The sequence below is a fragment of the Bombina bombina genome, chromosome 4, assembly GCF_027579735.1.
Source record: "Bombina bombina isolate aBomBom1 chromosome 4, aBomBom1.pri, whole genome shotgun sequence".
NCBI classification, from domain to species: domain Eukaryota; kingdom Metazoa; phylum Chordata; class Amphibia; order Anura; family Bombinatoridae; genus Bombina; species Bombina bombina.
The window spans coordinates 522,739,428-522,761,085 of NC_069502.1; positions in this window are offsets into that span (position 1 = coordinate 522,739,428).

Below are 21,658 nucleotides of genomic sequence, written 5' to 3' on the forward strand. Positions count from 1 at the left end.
TTTAAAGTTAGGGTGTGTTAGGTTTAGGGGTTAGTATAGGAACAAGTGATATATATTGATCCTGAGTTTCATAAGTGTTTGGCTTGGTGGCGCTATATAGATGATCTGTTTATCATTTGGCAGGGCGACATTGAATCCATTGAGGCACTCCGTTTAAGAATAGAAAATAAGGTGCCAGCAGTAAAATTTACTGCTAATTATCATACTGAGAGTGTGGCTTTCCTAGACACTGTTGTCATGCGTGCTGGCAACCATTTTGAGACAGACATTTTTAGAAAGCCTACTGACAAGAATACCTTAATGTCCCGTCAAAGCCATCACCCGCCAAGAGTTTTCAAGAGTGTACCAAAATCTCAATTACTTAGAGTGAAGAGGATAGTCTCAGACCCCTTAACCTGTTCATTGCACTTAGATGAGATGCATATGAGGTTTCAAGAAAGAGGTTATTCTTGTGGGGAATTAGAGTCTATCAATCTTCAACCTAAGCAAAATGGAGATGAGTCTAAGAAATTGGCCTTTGTTTCTAATTTTAGCAATATGAGTGTCAAATTACATAGAGTGATTTGTAAGAATTGGTTTATGTTAAGGGTTTCTATGCCTGAAATTAGGGAGTTTAAATTACCACCTTTTTCTTCTTTTAGAAAGGGTAATTCTATTGGTAAGCAATTAGTTAGGGCTAAGGTAAAATCCATGAAAAATGTACAAAGGGTTTTTCGACCTACTGAGAATGGGACTTTTCCCTGTCTTAACTGCTCTCATTGCAATAGTATTATTAAGGGTAACACAATAAGTCATCCCCATTCAGGGAAAATCTTTCATATTAAAGGCCATTTCACCTGTAAATCATCTTATGTGGTGTATGCTCTTAAGTGTCCGTGTGGACTATTATATGTCGGTGAGACGACACAGAGTGTTAAGGAGCGACTCACCCAACATAAGTCTACTATTAGGAACTCCAAAATGAGACACCTTCCGGTCCCCTTTCATTTTTTTGAGAGGGGACACCAGGTGAATCAGTTGAGATATATGATACTTGACTCTGTTTCAAAAGGTTCTATTGGCTTTGACAGGGAAAGGATGTTGCTAAAAAAGGAAGCTATGTGGATACATATACTTAGCACATTACATCCTAGGGGGCTTAATAGAGAATATCATTTGGCTGGTCTGTTTTAATACTCTTCAGGTTAGAGAAAGGATAATAAGTAACAATAATAAAGGAATAATAAAAATATAAAAAAACAAAAAACAAAAAAAGAAATATTAATAACATAACAATAAATATCTCAAATGTATGAAATGTGTATGATATGCGTTTAAGGTATTAGCAGAGAGTGAGGCATGAGAAGTGGTGATTTGTCATGCTTAAATATCAGATTAAATGAGATTGGTAGTCTAGTGTTATTAATTGAATGTTGCACAAGGGGTGTATTTTCTTTCTTTTGATGATGTCATAATTGTTAATTGGGGGTGGGTCTATTTGGCTATATAAGATGTACATTTGGCATTTGTTTGTATTGAGCCTGAGGAGGGGGTAACTTACCCCGAAACGTTGCTCTGTATGTGCTGCTGCCTATAGTAAAGAAATTTTGATTCAAATTGATTCCTGAGTGTCTGCCTAATTTCTTTGACATACAATATAACTATTAGTTATATTGTAGCTAGCTTAGGTTTTATTTCACAGGTAAGTTACTTTGTATTTAGGTTTAAATAGGTATTATTTAGTTAATAATTGTAACTTTAATTTAGTTATATATTTTTTTTTTTTTTTTAATAAAGATTTTTATTGAGGTGGTGCGAAAAACCAATACAGCTTATGCAATAAAAATGTTGTACAGAACATGCATAAATGAGACATTTCAAATACACAACATCCATCTAAGGGTATAAGATCAACAGCATAGGCTAAACTATGGGAGAATCGGGAACCTCTTTTCTATAATTATATGATAGAATAGATTAACAAGATATATTTTAAGCAACATCGACCAATTCTCCTAAGTAGAATAACAAGATATATTTCAAGCAACGTCGGCAAATGTCACTTCTGGTTAAATAGTGTAATATGATATGTAAGCATGATAGAATATCTATCTAACGGGGTATATGGTAAAGTAATTTATTACTATTGAATATGCGGGTATGCTATGTATAGAAACATAACTTAACAGTTGGATTTAATAGTGTAGTAGAACTAGTAAAACTAACATGGTAAAATAAAAATAAAAAAATAGGAATAAACAGGATACGACATAGACAAGATAAGTCGTGTAGTTAAATCCCCTAAATTAGGAGATATACTTTTTACAGGTAGAATAATTAGAGTAGTGGGGGGGGGGGGAGGTGGTCATTATGGAATAGTATGATACTGGCCAGGTCAGGGTTTGCTAGATTAAGGGAGTGCTTATGTTAGGAAAACCATAGGTTTAATATTTACACAGCTGGCAATATTTATATAGATTCCTTAGAATACAGAGCATAGGAAGAGCATATGGTAAGGGCACTAAGGCAGGGCCCACCTGCACAAGGATACTGCAGCATACTGGAAAGTCTTACTATACCCCCTGTCATTGCATCTTAGCTCTTGACAGGATATCTGTGAGCCAAGTGTCTAAAGCTGTTAGCCAATGGATTACACCCTCTTACTGTAACAAATATGCTAGTTGGGGTCAGTTAGTCAATATGGAATAAGCGCTATAGCATGTCGTAGGAAATACAGTGTATATAACACACCTTGTCAGGTTAATCTAGGCAATAAACGTCCCCTTGAAGGGGAGAGCTGTAGATAAAGGCAAAGGTTGAGCTATGTGCATTGAACTGGAACTGTTGTAACACAAAACTCACTTATATTCAGAAGGCTATTTATAAAATGGTAGGAGGCCTTATAGCTTGGATTGATTTGGGAACAGATGATATGCTCTATCTAGAATAACTGTCGATGTAGAGGAAATATCGCAACAATAATGGGGCAGATCTGTTAAACATGGTGGGATACCTATAATATGAGACATGCCAATTGTGACGGCGCAGCCTCGGCCGCTGGCTACGCCTGCACCATAGAGGTAGAAAGCACAGCATTCAGAATAAACAGCATAAACCTCAGTACATGCATGTAGATGATGATGACATAGAACAATATAAGGCATTGCAATTAAGGAGAGGAATCCCAGGGAAGTAAACAGTTGCATCATGGTAAAGTGCAGAATCTCTAATTATAATACAGCTAAGCCAAGGAATCTCTAATCAAGTTAACAATCTAAATTGGTGTTAGCATTATTATGTACCCTGGATCTATGACTTGGCAAAACCTTAAGCAAATGACAGGAAGTAACTTCTACCTCAATAATCTCTAACAAGAACATTTATAAACAAATGATAACATAGGCTGCTAAGTAGAATGGTATACTACGTTAGATTGCATAACTGTACAGAGTAATATCTACTCTAACTGGCTCTCCGAACCAATACATTAACCTGGGAGCATGTGCATATTGTTATTGAAATTGAACAGCATTGATAACTCTTATTGCTGTTCCCTAGGTAGACAACAGCCCATTGCAATTGAACAGTACAAGCATACAAAAGCTGATTTTTGTCAGGACGCTTGTCACTAAAGATCTTGGTGATCCGGGTTGTATATATACAGTTAATGGTTGGCCGGTAACACGCAGTAGTGTCTGCTAATGTATAGCAAGTATGTTAAAGGTATGGTTCCGTGGTATGTCTCGGCCCTGGAAGTGCTTTGTAAAGTGTTAACGTTGGGATACATCAGGCTATGCGGCACTCCCGTGCCGACATATATGATAGAGATGTACAGCATGGGAGGTAGTTTAGTGTATAAGTGCATCTTGGATGTTAATTCCAAATCAGATGACTTAGGGAAGAAGTGTGTCCATTCTACCCTATACCTCTCTTCCACATCTGTACTCCGCTTCTGAAGGCTACCTTGTCTGCACGGACTTCAGAGAGGTTATGCCGGGGGAAATGAATTGGGAAGCATTGTCTCCGTGCAATCCCGCGCGCCCCATAACTTGCCTTGTGTCTAGGTTGGCCTGTTTGAGCGGGGTCATCCTCCGTGTGAGCCTTGAAGATTGTGCTGGATGTTGCAGCTTCTCTGTTGCTCTCCTCTGCCTTACCAGGCGTCTCCGGCACAGGTGATAGAAACCTGGAAGTGTGCGGGGGACGTTGTGGCCCCAAGATGTCCCCTCTAGTGGGAGTTTCCTCAGTTAAGTTCGGTGCTCGCACAATCCCAGGCTCGCAATCCTCCGCTATGTTTGCGACACTATTCAAAGTGGGGAAGAACTTTTTTTGGTAATGATTTAGGAGTCTAGCGATCTCGGCTAGTATAAGGCGGGTGTCGGCCATAGCAAGTGTATTCCCACGAGGGTGATAAAATGGCCGCCGCCCTTAAAGTTCCAGAGTAGGTGGTTATCTATTTTTGGTTCTAGCATAAAACCAATACATAAATAACTAAAAGCAGTGTCCTCCGTATATTAGTTGAGGCTTTAGATGGGCAGTCATGAGATGACAAAAGCTGTTCATACGTTAAATCCCGGTGTTAAGTCATTATTAGATAGAAACTATGTCGGAGCTCTGAATCTTGTGACCATTCCTGTGCGTTGCTGGCTCCGCCAATTTAGTTATATTTTAATTATGTTAAAGTTTGGGGTGTTAGGTTTAGGGTTAGGGTTAGGTTTAAAGTTAGGGTGTGTTAGGTTTAGGGGTTAGTATAGGTAAGTTACTTTGCATTTAGATTTAAATAGGTATAATTAGTTAATCATTGTAACTTTAATTTACTTATATTTTAATTAGGTTAAAGTTAGGGGGTGTTAGGTTTAGGGTTAGGGATAGGGGGGTGTTAGGTTTAGGGGTTAATATAGTTTAATTTAGGTTGTTGCAATGTGGGGGCGGCGGTTTAGGAGTTAATAGGTTTAGTTTGTGTCAGCGATGTTTTGGAACGGCGGTTTAAGGGTTAATAGGTTAAATTAGTGCTGGCGATGTGGGGGGGGGCGGTTTAGGGGTTAATAGGTTTAGTTCATGTCAGCGATGTGGGGGGGTGGTTTAGGGGTTAATAGGTTTAGTTTGTGTCAGTGATGTTTCGGAATGGCGGTTTAGTGGTAATAGGTTTAGTGTTGGCGATGTGGGGGGGGTGCGGTTTAGGGGTTAATAGGTTTAGGTAGTGTTAGTGAGGTGGGGAGATGGCGATTTAGGGGTTAATAGCTTTATTTAGGGGCGGCGTGGGTGGCAACGGCGGTTTAACATAATTTTGTTTAGGCACACACCGGAACATTAGCTAGAAATAACGATTCGGTCCGTAATAAAGATTCGGTCCGACATTAATAATAATTCGATAATGGTTTCAAAATTCGAAGCGACACGAATAAATTCTCGAAATCGAATTACCGACTCATACCAAATAATTACGAATGTCTGTAACCAAATTTTTTTACGGCCAGAATCGCAGCGAAGCAAACCAAATTTTTTGATTGCGCACAAGTCTAATAATTGATAGATTCATAACACACACTGTAACGTGGAATATGCAGGTTGGCAGGAGGCTTAGGTTAGCCTGTCAGCAGGTCATTCAGCAGATGTACTTACTGAATGTGAGTGTGACCTGTGTCTTAGCAGTTTGTTGGCCTAGGTGGTTATAAACGTCAAAGATTAGAGTCAGCTGACTTCCTAGTGCATGAGTGGGGTTGACAGTTTGCGGGTGGTTGAGGTGGAGGAATAATATGCTATATTAATTGCAAGCGGTGATGAACATAAGAAAGGATCCTGAAGAAATTTCTTCTCACACTCAGACATGCACATAGAAATTTAACACATTTGCCACTGGGGATATTTTTGATTATACAATGAGCAATAACACTGCAATATAGTTATTTAATGTACACAGGTTGAGATTGCCTTTAATTAGTAACTTTATATTTAAACAGATTAAATTGCATTTAAATTTGATGTTTGAAAATACAAGAAAAAACATTAGAACAAAAACATTTTAATATAGAATATAAAACCAGCATTGATGATACACATCTTATTTTACTGTTTGTTAGAGATCACTCTCAATTGGGTTTACTCACAGCGACTAGTTCTTGTCAATAACCAGAAAAAAAGCATAATCTTTATAATTCTTTATAAAAACTCAAATTCGTTAAGATATGAGGGCAGTAGTTTCATACTTGTACCAAACTATCTGCCCAACTTACGCTTTGCTGCATCCACAAGTTCTCAATATTTTGGGTATGAATTTCTTCATCCTCTGGTTGCTGATGAACTACCATGGAATGTTGGTAGATTCCATTCCCAAGCAGTTTAATATTTTTATAGGGCCGGTATTTATCAGAAATGATATAACTCCCTGGCAATATTTGCTGCTGTATTACACATTCGAGTGTGGCAGCTGTTTGGTCAGAAACAATACATAGGAAACATCTTTTTGACCCTTTTTCTATTCCTCCAACACCCAAGGTCCTTCCGTCCAATGGCCGCTGTGGTATTTTCTGTGAAATTACTTGCTTTCGTCAATCTCTACTACAATTGGGTTTCCATCTTCATCAAATCCACCTAATTCTGTAAAGGAACAGTCTAAATATTTCCCACATTCCTCTCAGCAGAAATCGAACGAGACAACTACTGTATTTTTATATTGGATGTTGGCTTTTTGCTGTGCCATGTTTTGGGGCATATCTTGTGCCCAGCATTACACACAAAAAAAATGATTTGCTTGAAACACAGTAAAAAATGAGTAAAAAATGAATCATGACTTAAACTTTTCCTATAAAAGCATGTTTTACATACCCAGCGTTTTCCAACAATGTCATGACAATAATTTTGCAATTGACCGTGTTGGTTACAGCTTTCACATATGTGACTGTTTCTTATTAACCTACGACTGGCTAGCCCATGACTGTCATGGAATTCCTCTGGAAGGCTTGAAAATCTCCATACTTTCACTTTGAATGTCTGCTGAATCCATGACATTTTGAACTATGGTGATTCAATTTAAAGATGGTCTTCCTGCCATTACTTTTATTGAATGATGTGCTTAATGAACACAGAGCAGTATCTGAAACTGGCCGTAGACAATATTGCACTCTACTTAGCACAACAGTATCTGTTTCCAAATATGTGCTGCTTTTCCCTCTCTTATGAGGAGTAGGAAGAGAGGCTGTTTGTCAGGAGTTGAACTGAATAAAATGTTTATGCTTTTATAATTAACTATACATAAGTCCTTGATTGGAAGGAAACATAAACATCCTGCTATCTATACAATTGGCATGTTTTCACTGCATTTGCCTGTGGAAGGTCATAGCTGTTTATCCACGTAATAGTGATACATTTATTGGCAGGCTGGCTCTGTTAGTGTTTAATTTCTTAGTTAAACACAACCATTTGCTTTAGGTTGACATTAACATTTTTAACAACATGAAGCTTATACACATAAGATGAGCTCACAGCAAGTATAAGTTAAATTAATAAACAAAATTTATGCTTACCTGATAAATTTGTTTTTTTCCGGATATGGTGAGTCCACAGCTTGAGTAATTACTGTTGGGAATATCACTCCTGGCCAGCAGGAGGAGGCAAAGAGCACCACAGTTAAAATGTTAAGTATCACTCCCTTACCCACAACCCCCAGTCACTCGACCGAAGGGAAATGGAGAAAAAGGAGTAACATAAGGTGTAGAGTTGCCTGAGGTTATAGTCAAAGGAACAACTGTCTTAAAATAACGGGTGGGGCCGTGGACTCACCAGATTCGTAAAGAAACTAATTTATCAGGTAAGCATAAATTTAGTTTTTCTTTCCTAAGATATGGTGAGTCCATGGCTTGAGTAATTACTGTTGGGAACCAATACCCAAGCTAGAGGACATGGATAAATAGGGAGGGACAAGACAGGCAGTCCTAAACAGAAGGCACCACCGCTTGAACAACCTTTCTCCAAAAAGAAGCCTCATCCGAGGCAAAAGTATAAAAAAAATTTAAAAATTTTGAAAAAAGTATGTAGAGAAGACAATGAGGCATATTTATTAAATGTCTGTCGGACCTGATCCGACAGTGCGGATCAGATCCGAGAGACATCGCTGAATGCGGAGAGCAATACGCTCTCTGTATTCAGCATTGCACCAGCCCCCTGCAGACTCGCAGCTAATGGGCCGCCAGCAGGGGGTGTCAATCAACCCGATCATACTCGATTGGCTTGAATTCCGGTGATTCCTGTCCACCTGCTCAGAGCAGGCGGACAGTGTTATGGAGCAGCGGTCTTTGTGACCGCTGCTTCATAACTGCTGTTACTGGCGAGTCTGAAGACTCGCCAGAAACATGGGCCCTCAAGCTCCATTCAAAGTTTGATAGATATGCCCCCAAGTTGCAGCCTTGCAAATTTGTTTCACAGAAGCTTCATTTTTGAAAGCCCAAGATGAGGAAACAGCTCTTGTGGAATGAGCCGTAAGTCTCTCAGGAGGCTGCTGTCCAGCAGTCTCATAAGCCAAACGAATTATACTTTGTAATAAAAAAAAAGAGTAGTAGCAACTTTCTGACCTTTATGTTTCCCAGAGAAACAGACAAAGAGGGCAGAGGACTGGCAAAAATCCTTAGTCGTCTGTAAGTAGAATTTAAGAGCATGTACAACATCTAAATTGTGTAACAAACTTTCTTTGGAAGAAGAAGAATTAGGACACAGAGAGGAAAAAACAATTTCCTGATTGATATTTCTATTAGAAACAACCTTAGGAAGGTAACCTAACTTAGTACCAAGAACCGCCTTATAGGAATGAAAAATAAGATAAGGGAAATCACACTGTAGAGCTGAGAGGTCCGAGACTCTTCGAGCAGAAGAGATAGCAACAAGAAACAAAACCTTCCAAGATAACAACTTAATGTCTATGGAATGCAATGACTCAAACTAAGCCAGCTGTAAAACTAAACTTTAAGAACAAGGTTAAGACTCCAAGGAGGAGCAACAGACTTAAAGATAGGCCTGATTTTGACCAAGGCCTGACAAAAAGATTGCACATCTGGCACATCCGCCAAACGTTTATGTAGTAACAACCAAATCAGGTATACAAAGGGACAGCCCGTAATAGGGTATACTCACAAGGAGAGCGGCATATAAGGATGCCTAGTAGAGCGGGACGGGACTACAAGTCGCCCGACAGACGTGCACAGCAGTGCGTGGAGACGTCGGGTCACGGGGTCGGTTCAGCCAATCAGCGGCCAAGGAGAACCAGCATCGAACGTCACAGCTGTTCAAGGAGTAACCTATGCAAGGCTTGACGTATGATCGGCAGGTCATCAAACCAATCAGGATAATGAATCAGGATAATGAAGAGCAAGGAGTGATATGGATAAAAAAACTCGTATTTATTGAGTTAGTTAAAAACAATTGGCATACAGCAACGCGTTTCTCGACCTACGGGTCGTTTCATCAGCCTGATGAAACGACCCGTAGGTCGAGAAACGCGTTGCTGTATGCCAATTGTTTTTAACTAACTCAATAAATACGAGTTTTTTTATCCATATCACTCCTTGCTCTTCATTATCCTGATTCATTATCCTGATTGGTTTGATGACCTGCCGATCATACGTCAAGCCTTGCATAGGTTACTCCTTGAACAGCTGTGACGTTCGATGCTGGTTCTCCTTGGCCGCTGATTGGCTGAACCGACCCCGTGACCCGACGTCTCCACGCACTGCTGTGCACGTCTGTCGGGCGACTTGTAGTCCCGTCCCGCTCTACTAGGCATCCTTATATGCCGCTCTCCTTGTGAGTATACCCTATTACGGGCTGTCCCTTTGTATACCTGATTTGGTTGTTTCGATACTGTCCCATGAGGCGCCTCTCTCTTTCTCTTTGATTTACAGGTACCCACCCTCACTTTACAAGAGTGCTGCCCGCTTCTTCGGAATACCCTGGGAACATCCTCATACTGAACATCCTTTTGAACTTTGCGCACCTCCCATAGAGACTTGGTTTACTCTATTTCTCACTGTTTATGTAGTAAAACTGATAAAGCAAAAATCTGACCCTTTAGGGTATTGACTGACAATCCCTTCTCCAGGCTTTTCTGAAGAAAAGATAAAATTCTAGGAATTCTAATTCTACTCCAAGAGTAGCCCTTGGATTGACACCAATAAATATATTTACACCATATCTTATGGTAAATCTTTCTAGTAACAGGCTTGTGAGCCTGTATCATGGTCTCAATGACCGACTGAGAAAAAACATGCTTAGACAGAATTAAGCGTTCAATCTCCAAGCAGTCAGCTTCAGAGAAACGAGATTTGGATAAAGGAAGGGACCCTGAATCAGGCGGTCCTTCCTCAGAGGTAGTCTCCAAGGTGGGAGAGATGACATCTCCACTAGGTCTGCAAACCAGATCCTGTGAGGCCACACAGGGGCTATTAGAATCACTGATGCCTTCTCCTGTTTGATACGAGCAATGACTCATGGAAGGAGAGCAAACGGAGTAAACAGGTATGCCAACTTGAAAACCCAAGGAACTGCCAGAGCATCTATCAGAATGGCCTGCGGATCTCTTGACCTTGAGCTGTACCTTAGAAGCTTGCAGTTCTGATGGGATACTATCAGATCTAACTCTGGCACCCCCCATTTGAGGACTAAGTTGGAAAACACCTCTGGATGGAGTTCCCACTCCCCGGGATGAAAAGTCTGTTTGCTCAGAAAATCCGCTTCCCAGTTGTCTACTCCTGGAATGTGGATGGCAGATAGACAGCAATTGTGGGTCTCTGCTCACTGAAGAATCAGAGTAACCTCCTTCATGGCTAAGGAACTCGGAGTTCCTCCCTGGTGATTGATGTAAGCCACAGAGGTTATGTTGTCTGACTGGAACCTGATAAACTGGGCTGACAACAACTGAGGCCAAGCCAATAGAGCATTGTAAATCACCCTCAACTACAAGATGTTAATGGGAAGAGCAGACTCCTCCTGAGTCCAAAGGCCCTGAGCTTTTAACGAGTTACAGACTGCTTCCCAGTCCAGCAGGCTGGTATCCGTGGTCACGATCACCCAGGAAGGTCTCCAAAAGCATGTGCCCTGAGACAGATGTTCCTGAGAAATCACCCACGGGAGAGAATCCCTTGATGACTGATCTAACTTTATTCTCTGAGATAGATCCCCATGGTCGGCATTCTATTGTCTGAGCATGCACAACTGAAGAGCTCTCAAATGGAATTGAGCAAAAGGAATGAAGTCCATGGAAGCCACCATCAGACCGATTACCTCCGTACATTGAGCCACTGAAGGATGAGCAGAAGCCTGAAGACAGAGGCAAGAGGAAATGATTTTGTTTTTCCTGACCTCCGTCAGAAAAATCTTCATCAATAGAGAATCTGTTATGGTCCTTAAGAACACTACTCTTGTAGCAGGGGAAAGGGAGCATTTTCCAGATTTACATTCCATCCGTGGGAACAAAGAAAAGACAACAATATCTCTGTGTGAGATTTTGCTAGTTGGAAAGATGATGCCTGAACCAATATGTCGTCCAGGTAGGGTGCCACAGCAATTCCATGAGAATGGATCAATGCCAAAAGAGCCCCTAGAACCTTTGAAAAAATTCTGGGAGCCGTGGCAAGACCAAATGGAAGGGCTAAGGTAACCTAACTTAGTACCAAGAACCGCCTTATAGGAATGAAAAATAAGATAAGGGAAATCACACTGTAGAGCTGAGAGGTCCGAGACTCTTCGAGCAGAAGAGATAGCAACAAGAAACAAAACCTTCCAAGATAACAACTTAATGTCTATGGAATGCAATGACTCAAACTAAGCCAGCTGTAAAACTAAACTTTAAGAACAAGGTTAAGACTCCAAGGAGGAGCAACAGACTTAAAGATAGGCCTGATTTTGACCAAGGCCTGACAAAAAGATTGCACATCTGGCACATCCGCCAAACGTTTATGTAGTAAAACTGATAAAGCAAAAATCTGACCCTTTAGGGTATTGACTGACAATCCCTTCTCCAGGCTTTTCTGAAGAAAAGATAAAATTCTAGGAATTCTAATTCTACTCCAAGAGTAGCCCTTGGATTGACACCAATAAATATATTTACACCATATCTTATGGTAAATCTTTCTAGTAACAGGCTTGTGAGCCTGTATCATGGTCTCAATGACCGACTGAGAAAAAACATGCTTAGACAGAATTAAGCGTTCAATCTCCAAGCAGTCAGCTTCAGAGAAACGAGATTTGGATAAAGGAAGGGACCCTGAATCAGGCGGTCCTTCCTCAGAGGTAGTCTCCAAGGTGGGAGAGATGACATCTCCACTAGGTCTGCAAACCAGATCCTGTGAGGCCACACAGGGGCTATTAGAATCACTGATGCCTTCTCCTGTTTGATACGAGCAATGACTCATGGAAGGAGAGCAAACGGAGTAAACAGGTATGCCAACTTGAAAACCCAAGGAACTGCCAGAGCATCTATCAGAATGGCCTGCGGATCTCTTGACCTTGAGCTGTACCTTAGAAGCTTGGAGTTCTGATGGGATGCTATCAGATCTAACTCTGGCACCCCCCATTTGAGGACTAAGTTGGAAAACACCTCTGGATGGAGTTCCCACTCCCCGGGATGAAAAGTCTGTCTGCTCAGAAAATCCGCTTCCCAGTTGTCTACTCCTGGAATGTGGATGGCAGATAGACAGCAATTGTGGGTCTCTGCTCACTGAAGAATCAGAGTAACCTCCTTCATGGCTAAGGAACTCGGAGTTCCTCCCTGGTGATTGATGTAAGCCACAGAGGTTATGTTGTCTGACTGGAACCTGATAAACTGGGCTGACAACAACTGAGGCCAAGCCAATAGAGCATTGTAAATCACCCTCAACTACAAGATGTTAATGGGAAGAGCAGACTCCTCCTGAGTCCAAAGGCCCTGAGCTTTTAACGAGTTACAGACTGCTTCCCAGTCCAGCAGGCTGGTATCCGTGGTCACGATCACCCAGGAAGGTCTCCAAAAGCATGTGCCCTGAGACAGATGTTCCTGAGAAATCACCCACGGGAGAGAATCCCTTGATGACTGATCTAACTTTATTCTCTGAGATAGATCCCCATGGTCGGCATTCTATTGTCTGAGCATGCACAACTGAAGAGCTCTCAAAGGGAATTGAGCAAAAGGAATGAAGTCCATGGAAGCCACCATCAGACCGATTACCTCCGTACATTGAGCCACTGAAGGATGAGCAGAAGCCTGAAGACAGAGGCAAGAGGAAATTATTTTGTTTTTCCTGACCTCCATCAGAAAAATCTTCATCAATAGAGAATCTGTTATGGTCCTTAAGAACACTACTCTTGTAGCAGGGGAAAGGGAGCATTTTCCAGATTTACATTCCATCCGTGGGAACAAAGAAAAGACAACAATATCTCTGTGTGAGATTTTGCTAGTTGGAAAGATGATGCCTGAACCAATATGTCGTCCAGGTAGGGTGCCACAGCAATTCCATGAGAACGGATCAATGCCAAAAGAGCCCCCAGAACCTTTGAAAAAATTCTGGGAGCCGTGGCAAGACCAAATGGAAGGGCCACGAACTGGAAATGTTTGTCCAGAAAGGCAAATCTCAGGAATCTGTGATGGTCCCTGTGAATAGGAACATAAAGATACAAATCCTTTAGGTCTATGGTTGTCATGAACTGACCCTCTTGTACTAAAGGAAGAATGGAGCATATGGTCTCCATCTTGAAGGATGGAACATTGAGACATGTGTTTAGACACTTCAAGTCTAGAATGGGACGGAAAGTTCCCTCTTTTTTGGGAACTACAAATAGGTTGTAGTAGAACCCGAGACCCTGTTCCTGCATTGGAACTGGAACTATCATTCCCAGGGAGGAAAGATGTTGTATACATTTCAAGAACGCCTCTCTCTTTATCTGGTCTGCAGATAATCTTGAGAGAAGGAATCTGCCTCTGGCAGGAAAAGTCTTGAATTCCAATTTGTAACCCTGGGATACTATGTCCACAGTCCAGGGATCTGGGACATCTCGTATCCAGGCTTGAGAAACTGAGAAAGTCTGCCCCCCACCTGATCTGATCTCGGATTGGGTCAAAACCTTCATGCTGATTTGGAATCAGCTGCAGGTTTCTTTGTTTGTTTCCTTTGTTCCAAGGCTGATTGGGTTTCCAAGAAGACTTGAATTGTTCCTGCTTGGAAGAAGAAGGGGAAGGCTTACCTCTGAAGTTACGAAAAGAACAAAAATTACTCTGACGTCCTTTAGGCCTATTCTTCTTATCTTGATGTAGAAAAGACCCTTTTGCACCCATAATATCAGAGATAATTTCTGCCAAACTGGGTCCAAACAAGGTTTTGCCCTTGTAAAGAATCACCTTGACTTTAGAGGAAACGTCCGCAGACCAGGATTTCAACCATAACACCCTGTGGGCTAGGACAGCAAAACTAGAAGTTGTCAGTATATGGCTGGGTTATAACACAATATATTTAATAATTATTCTTTAAAATAAACCCACAATCAAATATGCATTTACTAAGACAATAAAATTAATATAAATTCCTGAATTCTTTTTTATTAGTTAATATCTATAAACACATTGAAATATATTTGTAGGAACAAGAATATGAATCAATACTATACACGTTCAGAACTATTAAAATATTCTATGCAAAGTTCATAAAAATTTACCTGTAAAACTAACCTTATTCACAATAGTCTTTCATTCAATTAAAACAATGAGATTCCAAGATATTAGCTACTAGCATTCAACAGTACAATCAGCTATATAGCTACAATTGGTTCATAATTGGTGTATAATTCTAATTAGGACACTAAAAGTACATATATTCTTAATGTAAACAGTCACTGTAAATGTCCATTTATTTAAACTGAAATAAATTCTCAGTTACTTATAATTAAAACCAATTCTAAGATATATATATATATATATATATATATATATATATATATATTTTGCAAAGATAAATAACTTAAAATTTAGGATTAGTTTAAAATACACAGGCTATGAATATAAGCTAAAAAGGAAATTTATGCTTACCTGATAAATTAATTTCTTCTACGATACGACGAGTCCACGGATTTCATCCTTAGCACCACAGCAGAGCTGTATATATAGCTCCTCCCTTCCCTCCACCCCCAGTCATTCGACCGAAGGTTTAGGAAGAGAAAGGAAAAGCTAAAAGGTGCAGAGTTGACTAAAGTTGTAAAAAATAAAATATAATCTGTCTTAAAATGACAGGGAGGGCCGTGGACTTGTCGTATCGTAGAAGAAATAAATTTTTCAGGTAAGCATAAATTTCCTTTTCTTCTACAAGATATGACGAGTCTACGGATTTCATCCTTACTTGTGAGATACAATACCAAAGCTACAGGACACGGATGAAAGGGAGGGACAAGACAGAGAACTAAACGGAAGGCACCACTGCTTGAAAAACTTTTCTCCCAAAAACAGCCTCAGAAGAAGAAAAACTATCAAATTTGGAAAATTTGGAAAAAGTATGAAGGGACGACCAAGTCGCAGCCTTACAAATCTGTTCAACAGAAGCATCATTTTTAAAGGCCCATGTGGAAGCCACAGCCCTAGTAGATAGAATGAGCCGTAATTCTTTCAGGAGGCTGCTGTCCAGCAGTCACATATGCCAGGCGGATGATACTCCTCAGCCAAAAAGAAAGAGAGGTAGCCATAGCTTTCTGACCCCTACGCTTTCCAGAATAAACAATGAATAATGAAGATGATTGACGGAAATCCTTAGTCATCTGTAAGTAAAACTTAAAGGCACGGACCATGTCCAGGTTATGTAACAGACGCTCCTTCTTAGAAGAAGGATTAGGACACAAGGAAGGAACAACAATTTCCTGATTAATATTCTTATTTAAAACAACCTTAGGAAGAAATCCAGGTTTGGTACGTAAAACCACCTTATCAGAATGAAATATAAGATAAGGTGAATTACATTGTAAGGCTGAAAGCTCAGAAACTCTTCGAGCCGAAGCAATAGCAACTAAAAACAGAACTTTCCAAGATAACAATTTAATATCTATGGAATGCATGGGTTCAAACGGAACCCCTTGAAGAACTCGAAGAACCAAATTCAAACTCCAGGGAGGAGTAATTGGTCTAAATACAGGCTTAATTCTAGACAGAGCCTGACAAAAAGACTGAACATCTGGCACATCTGCCAAACATTTGTGAAGCAAAATTGACAAAGCAGAAATGTGTCCCTTTAAAGAACTTGCTGATAACCCTTTCTCCAATCCTTCTTGGAGAAAGGACAGAATCCTGGGAATCCTAACTTTACTCCATGAGTAACCCTTGGATTCACACCAATAAAGATATTTACGCCATATCTTATGATATATTTTTCTAGTGGCAGGCTTTCGAGCCTGTATCAAAGTATCGATGACCGAATCAGAGAATCCTCGCTTAGATAAAATCAAGCGTTCAATCTCCAAGCAGTCAGCTGCAGAGAAATTAGATTTGGATGTTGGAAAGGACCTTGAATGAGAAGGTCCTGTCTCAAAGGAAGTTTCCACGGTGGCAGAGAGGACATATCCACTAAATCCGCATACCAAGTCCTGCGTGGCCACGCAGGCGCTATCAGGATTACTGAAGCTCTCTCCTGTTTGATTCGAGCAATCACGCGTGGAAGGAGAGGAAACGGTGGAAACACATAAGCTAGGCTGAACAACCAAGGCACTGCCAAGGCATCTATCAGTTCGGCCTGGGGATCCCTCGACCTGGATCCATAACGTGGAAGCTTGGCATTCTGACGAGATGCCATCAGATCCAGTTACGGTCTGCCCCATTGGCGAATCAATGAAGCAAACACCTCCGGATGGAGTTCCCTCTCCCCCAGATGAAAAGTCTGACGACTTAGAAAATCTGCTTCCCAGTTTTCTACTCCTGGGATGTAGATTGCCGACAGATAACAAGAATGGGCCTCCGCCCATCGGATTATCTTGGATACTTCTATCATCGCTAAGGAACTCCTTTTTCCCCCCTGATGATTGATATATGCCACAGTCGTGATGTTGTCCGACTGGAATCTGATGAATTTGGCCGAAGCCAACTGAGGCCATGCCTGAAGCGCATTGAATATCGCTCTCAGTTCCAGAATATTGATTGGAAGTAGAGACTCCACCTGAGTCCAAACACCCTGAGCCTTCAGGGAATTCCAGACTGCACCCCAGCCCAGAAAACTGGAGTTCATTGTCACTATTACCCATGAGGGTCTGTGGAAACATGTCCCCTGGGACAGATGATCCGGCGACAACCACCAAAGAAGAGAGTCTCTGGTCTCTTGATCCAGATTTATCGAGCATGCACAGCTGCAGTGGCCTGAGATTAAAGCAGGCAAACGTAATGATGTCCATTGCCGCTACCATTAATCCAATGACCTCCATACACTGAGCCACTGATGGCCGAGGAATGGACTGAAGTGCTCGGCAAGTATTTAGAATCTTTGTTTTTCTGACCTCCGTCAGAAATATTTTCATGTCTACCGAGTCTATCAGAGTCCCCAAGAAGGGAACCCTTGTCCGTGGAACTAGTGAACTCTTTTCTATGTTCACCTTCCAACCGTGAATTCTCAGGAAAGACAATACTATGTCCGTGTGAGATTTTGTCAAATGATAAGTTGACGCCTGAATCAGAATATCATCCAGATAAGGCGCCACTGCTATGCCCCGCAGTCCCGAGAACCGCTAGAAGAGACCCTAGAACCTTTGTGAAGATTCTGGGTGCTGTGGCCAACCTGAAGGGAAGAGCCATGAACTGATAATGTTTGTCCAGGAAGGCAAACCTTAGGAACTGATGATGATCCTTGTGAATAGGCATATGAAGATATGCATCCTTCAAGTCCATGGTAGTCATATATTGACCCTCCTGGATCATTGGTAAGATTGTTCATATAGTCTCCATCTTGAATGATGGATCTCTGAGAAATTTCTTTAGACACTTGAGATCTAAAATGGGTCTGAAAGTTCCCTCTTTTTTGGGAACCACAAAAAGATTTGAGTAAAACCCCTGCCCCTGTTCCAGTTTTGGAACAGGACAAATTACTCCCATGGTAGAAAGATCTTTTACACAGCATAAGAACGCCTCTCTTTTTATCTGGTCTACAGATAATCATGAAAGATGAAATCTCCCTCTTGGGAGAAAATCCTTGAATTCCAGTCGATACTGTGGGTCATGATTTCCAGTGCCCAAGGGTCCTGAACGTCTCTTGCCCAAGCCTGAGCAAAGAAAGAAAGTCTGCCCCCTACTAGATATGGTCCCGTGTCAGGGGCCGCCCCTTCATGCTGTCTTTGTAGTAGCAGCAGGCTTCTTGGATTGTTTACCTTTATTCCAAGCCTGGTTGGGTCTCCAGACTGACTAGGATTGAGTAAAATTCCCTTCCTGCTTTGTGGAGGAAGAGGAAGCAGAGGGTCCTCCTTTAAAGTTTCAAAAGGAACAAAAATTATTTTGTTTACCCCTCATCTTAACAGACTTATCCTGAGGTAGGGCATGGCCTTTACCTCCAGTAATGTCAGAAATGATTTCCTTCAATTCAGGCCCAAATAGGGTCTTACCTTTAAAAGGAATAGCTAAAAGCTTAGATTTTGATGACACATCAGCAGACCAAGATTTAAGCCATAATGCTCTATGTGCTAAAATGGCAAATCCTGCATTTTTCGTCGCTAGTTTAGCAATTTGAAAAGCGGCATCAGTAATAAAAGAATTAGCTAGCTTAAGAGCCTTAATTCTATCCAAAATGTCATCTAATGGAATCTCAACCTTCAGCGACTCTTCTAGAGCATCAAACTGCGTGGGTACATTGGAAATAGCCAATAAAGCATCAGAGGATTCAGTATTCACATTAATACCTGACCTACTGCGTTTACCCTGCAACACTGGTAATTTAGATAATACCTCTGTAAGGGTAGTTGACATAACTGCAGCCATCTCCTGCAGACTAAAAGAATTAGACGTACTAGAGGTACTTTGCGTCGCTTGTGTGGGCATTAAAGGTTGTGACACTTAGGGAGAATTGGATGGCATATCCTGATTCTCTTCAGACTGAGAATCATCCTTAGGCACACTTTCTCTACCTAAAATATGCTTTTACAATTTAAGGCCCTTTCAGTACAAAAGGTACACAATGTAAGAGGGGGTTCCACAATGGCTTCCAAACACATAGAACAATGAGTTTCCTCAAAGTCAGACATGTTGAACAGACTAGTAATAACCACAATAGTCGTTAAACACTTTATTTATTGAATTAAACAATTTTTTGAAAAACGTGTACTGCGCCTTTAAGAAATAAAAAAGCGTACAATTTTTTCCAAACTGCCTAAAAACGCTAAATAACGCTATCTAATTAGCTACACTATACAATAGTGCCAAAAATTATTGCACCCTAAGAGCAAAGGGTAAAATTAACCTCTAAAAGTTTTTTTATAGCAAAAAATGTATTCGATTACAAAAAACGACCCCTGCACCTCGCAAAAGACTCGATAACGATCCGGTTAACAGGACATCAGTTTAGGCCCATCCGGAGCTAAAGCCTGCTGCCTTTTCAGCCAGAGTAACTGGCGTCGGAGCGCGTGAAAATAGGCCCCGCCCATCATAGGACGACGTTCACCTCAGCCTGTACAACCGCATGGGAAGCGGTTTTAGCCATAAGCAATGTGGTCCCCAAAACACAACCTCATAACACAGCCATATAATTGTTTGTTATCTACCAATAAAAACTAGATATGTGCAAAAATTTCGGTTCGGATTGATTCAGAGTTTTTCGAATTTCGTTTCGGATCGATTCGAATTCGGAAAACTTCGAATGAATTCGTTTCGGATTTGTTTCGGATTCATTCGGATTTGAAAAAATTTGTCTGGATTCGGTTCGAAAATTCGGAATTTCGGTATGTGTGCTGTGTATTAGACTAGTATTATGTACTGTATATTAGGTGTAACCCATAGCAGAGGGATATAACCTAATATACTGTACAATACTAGTGTAATCCATGGCCATCCGAATTTACCGAATAATTCTGAACTAATTCGGATTTATTCGGTAAATTCGGCAGTATTTTAATTTTCCAAATTTCCGAATCTATCCGAAGTGAATTGCACATGTCTAATAAAAACAAAACCGTTAAGCTGCCTCTCCCAGTGTCTCTGAAATATGCTGCAATAAGCCCTTTGCTGCATTAAGCCCAGTACTATGTTAATAAATAATACACACAGGTTTTTCAGTAATACCCTCTGTTTCAACAGGTCTACTGCTTACTCCTTCCCTTGCAGGGAAAAAATGTCAGCCAGTTCTGATACACTAAGTCTCCTCAGAAATAAAGGACTGAACATACCTCAATGCTGCTTGTAGCATGAAACCGTTCTCCACACTGAAGATTTCTCTTGTACTACCTTCAGAAGCTCTGTGGGAACCAACATGGATCTTAGTTACATCCGCTAAGATAATCAACCTCAGGGCAGAATTCTTCTTCCATATCCTCCCTGAGGAAAATAGTACTCACCGGTACCATTTAAAATAAAAAAACTTCTTGATTGAAGAAACTAAAACTAACACCTCACTTTACCTCTTCCTAGTACTAAACACAGCCAAAGAGAATGACTGATGTGGAGGGAAGGGAGGAGCTATATATACAGCTTTACTGTGGTGCACTTTGCCACTTCCTGTTAGCAGAAGGATAATATCCCACAAGTAAGGATGAAATCCGTGGACTCATCGTATCTTGTAGAAGAAATACAAACTGCTCTCTTTAATCTATTAGTTACAGCAGCAACGAATGTTTGTTTTAAATGTTTACCTATGTTTAAAATATAAAAAATTAGAACAACCATACATCAACATTAAATGACCAAATCGATAATTCAGCTCCCAAATTCGTTCCACCTCATATGAAAATAAGTGTAATTACAATTGATAAGAAAAAGTATGTCCCACTTTGCTTATAGTTTGACTGTGTCCCACGCAACAGTTTTCAGTCAGTTTAGCAAAATCATCAGCCGCGCTCTAGTCTCATCCTGCATTCCAGCTTATATTGTTTAATCATAGGTGAGAAAAATGGGAGGCCCTACGGATCTGCTTTGTGATTTGTTCATTTTGGAAATGTATGTTGCCAGGGAGATGCATCTTTGTTAAAAACCAATTGTCTTTTGGTTGTAATTCTTGCGTCGCAACACCGGATTTTAGCCATCGGGGGGCAACATGACAAACAATCAGATTAATTCCTAATTTTTCTAGAAAGTAAAAATATTTCTTTAAAATATATATTCAAAATGCCATAATTTCTTTACATTAATAAGTTACATGTTCACATGTACTGTATTATGTCACATTATTCCTTCTGATTGTTTTAATATGAAACATCAGTATCCTTTTTAATATCATATTACATCAAAGTAATTTTTATACTGCTAACTATTAGCTTAAAATCCATTTAAAATAGTCTTCAGTATCCTGGCATTGCATTGCATCTCAACAGGAACAGAAAGCTCTTCATATCTCCAATGCATACTTAATTTCATGGCCATACCAGCTGCAGATCTAAAATAAAATAATAGTGTTATTTATATTTTTCAATTAGCAGACATTCATATTTAATATTATATGAACAGACAATTTCATATCCAATAATGTTCTTCCTTTCATTTTCCATTAGCTTCCTGGAATATAGAGAA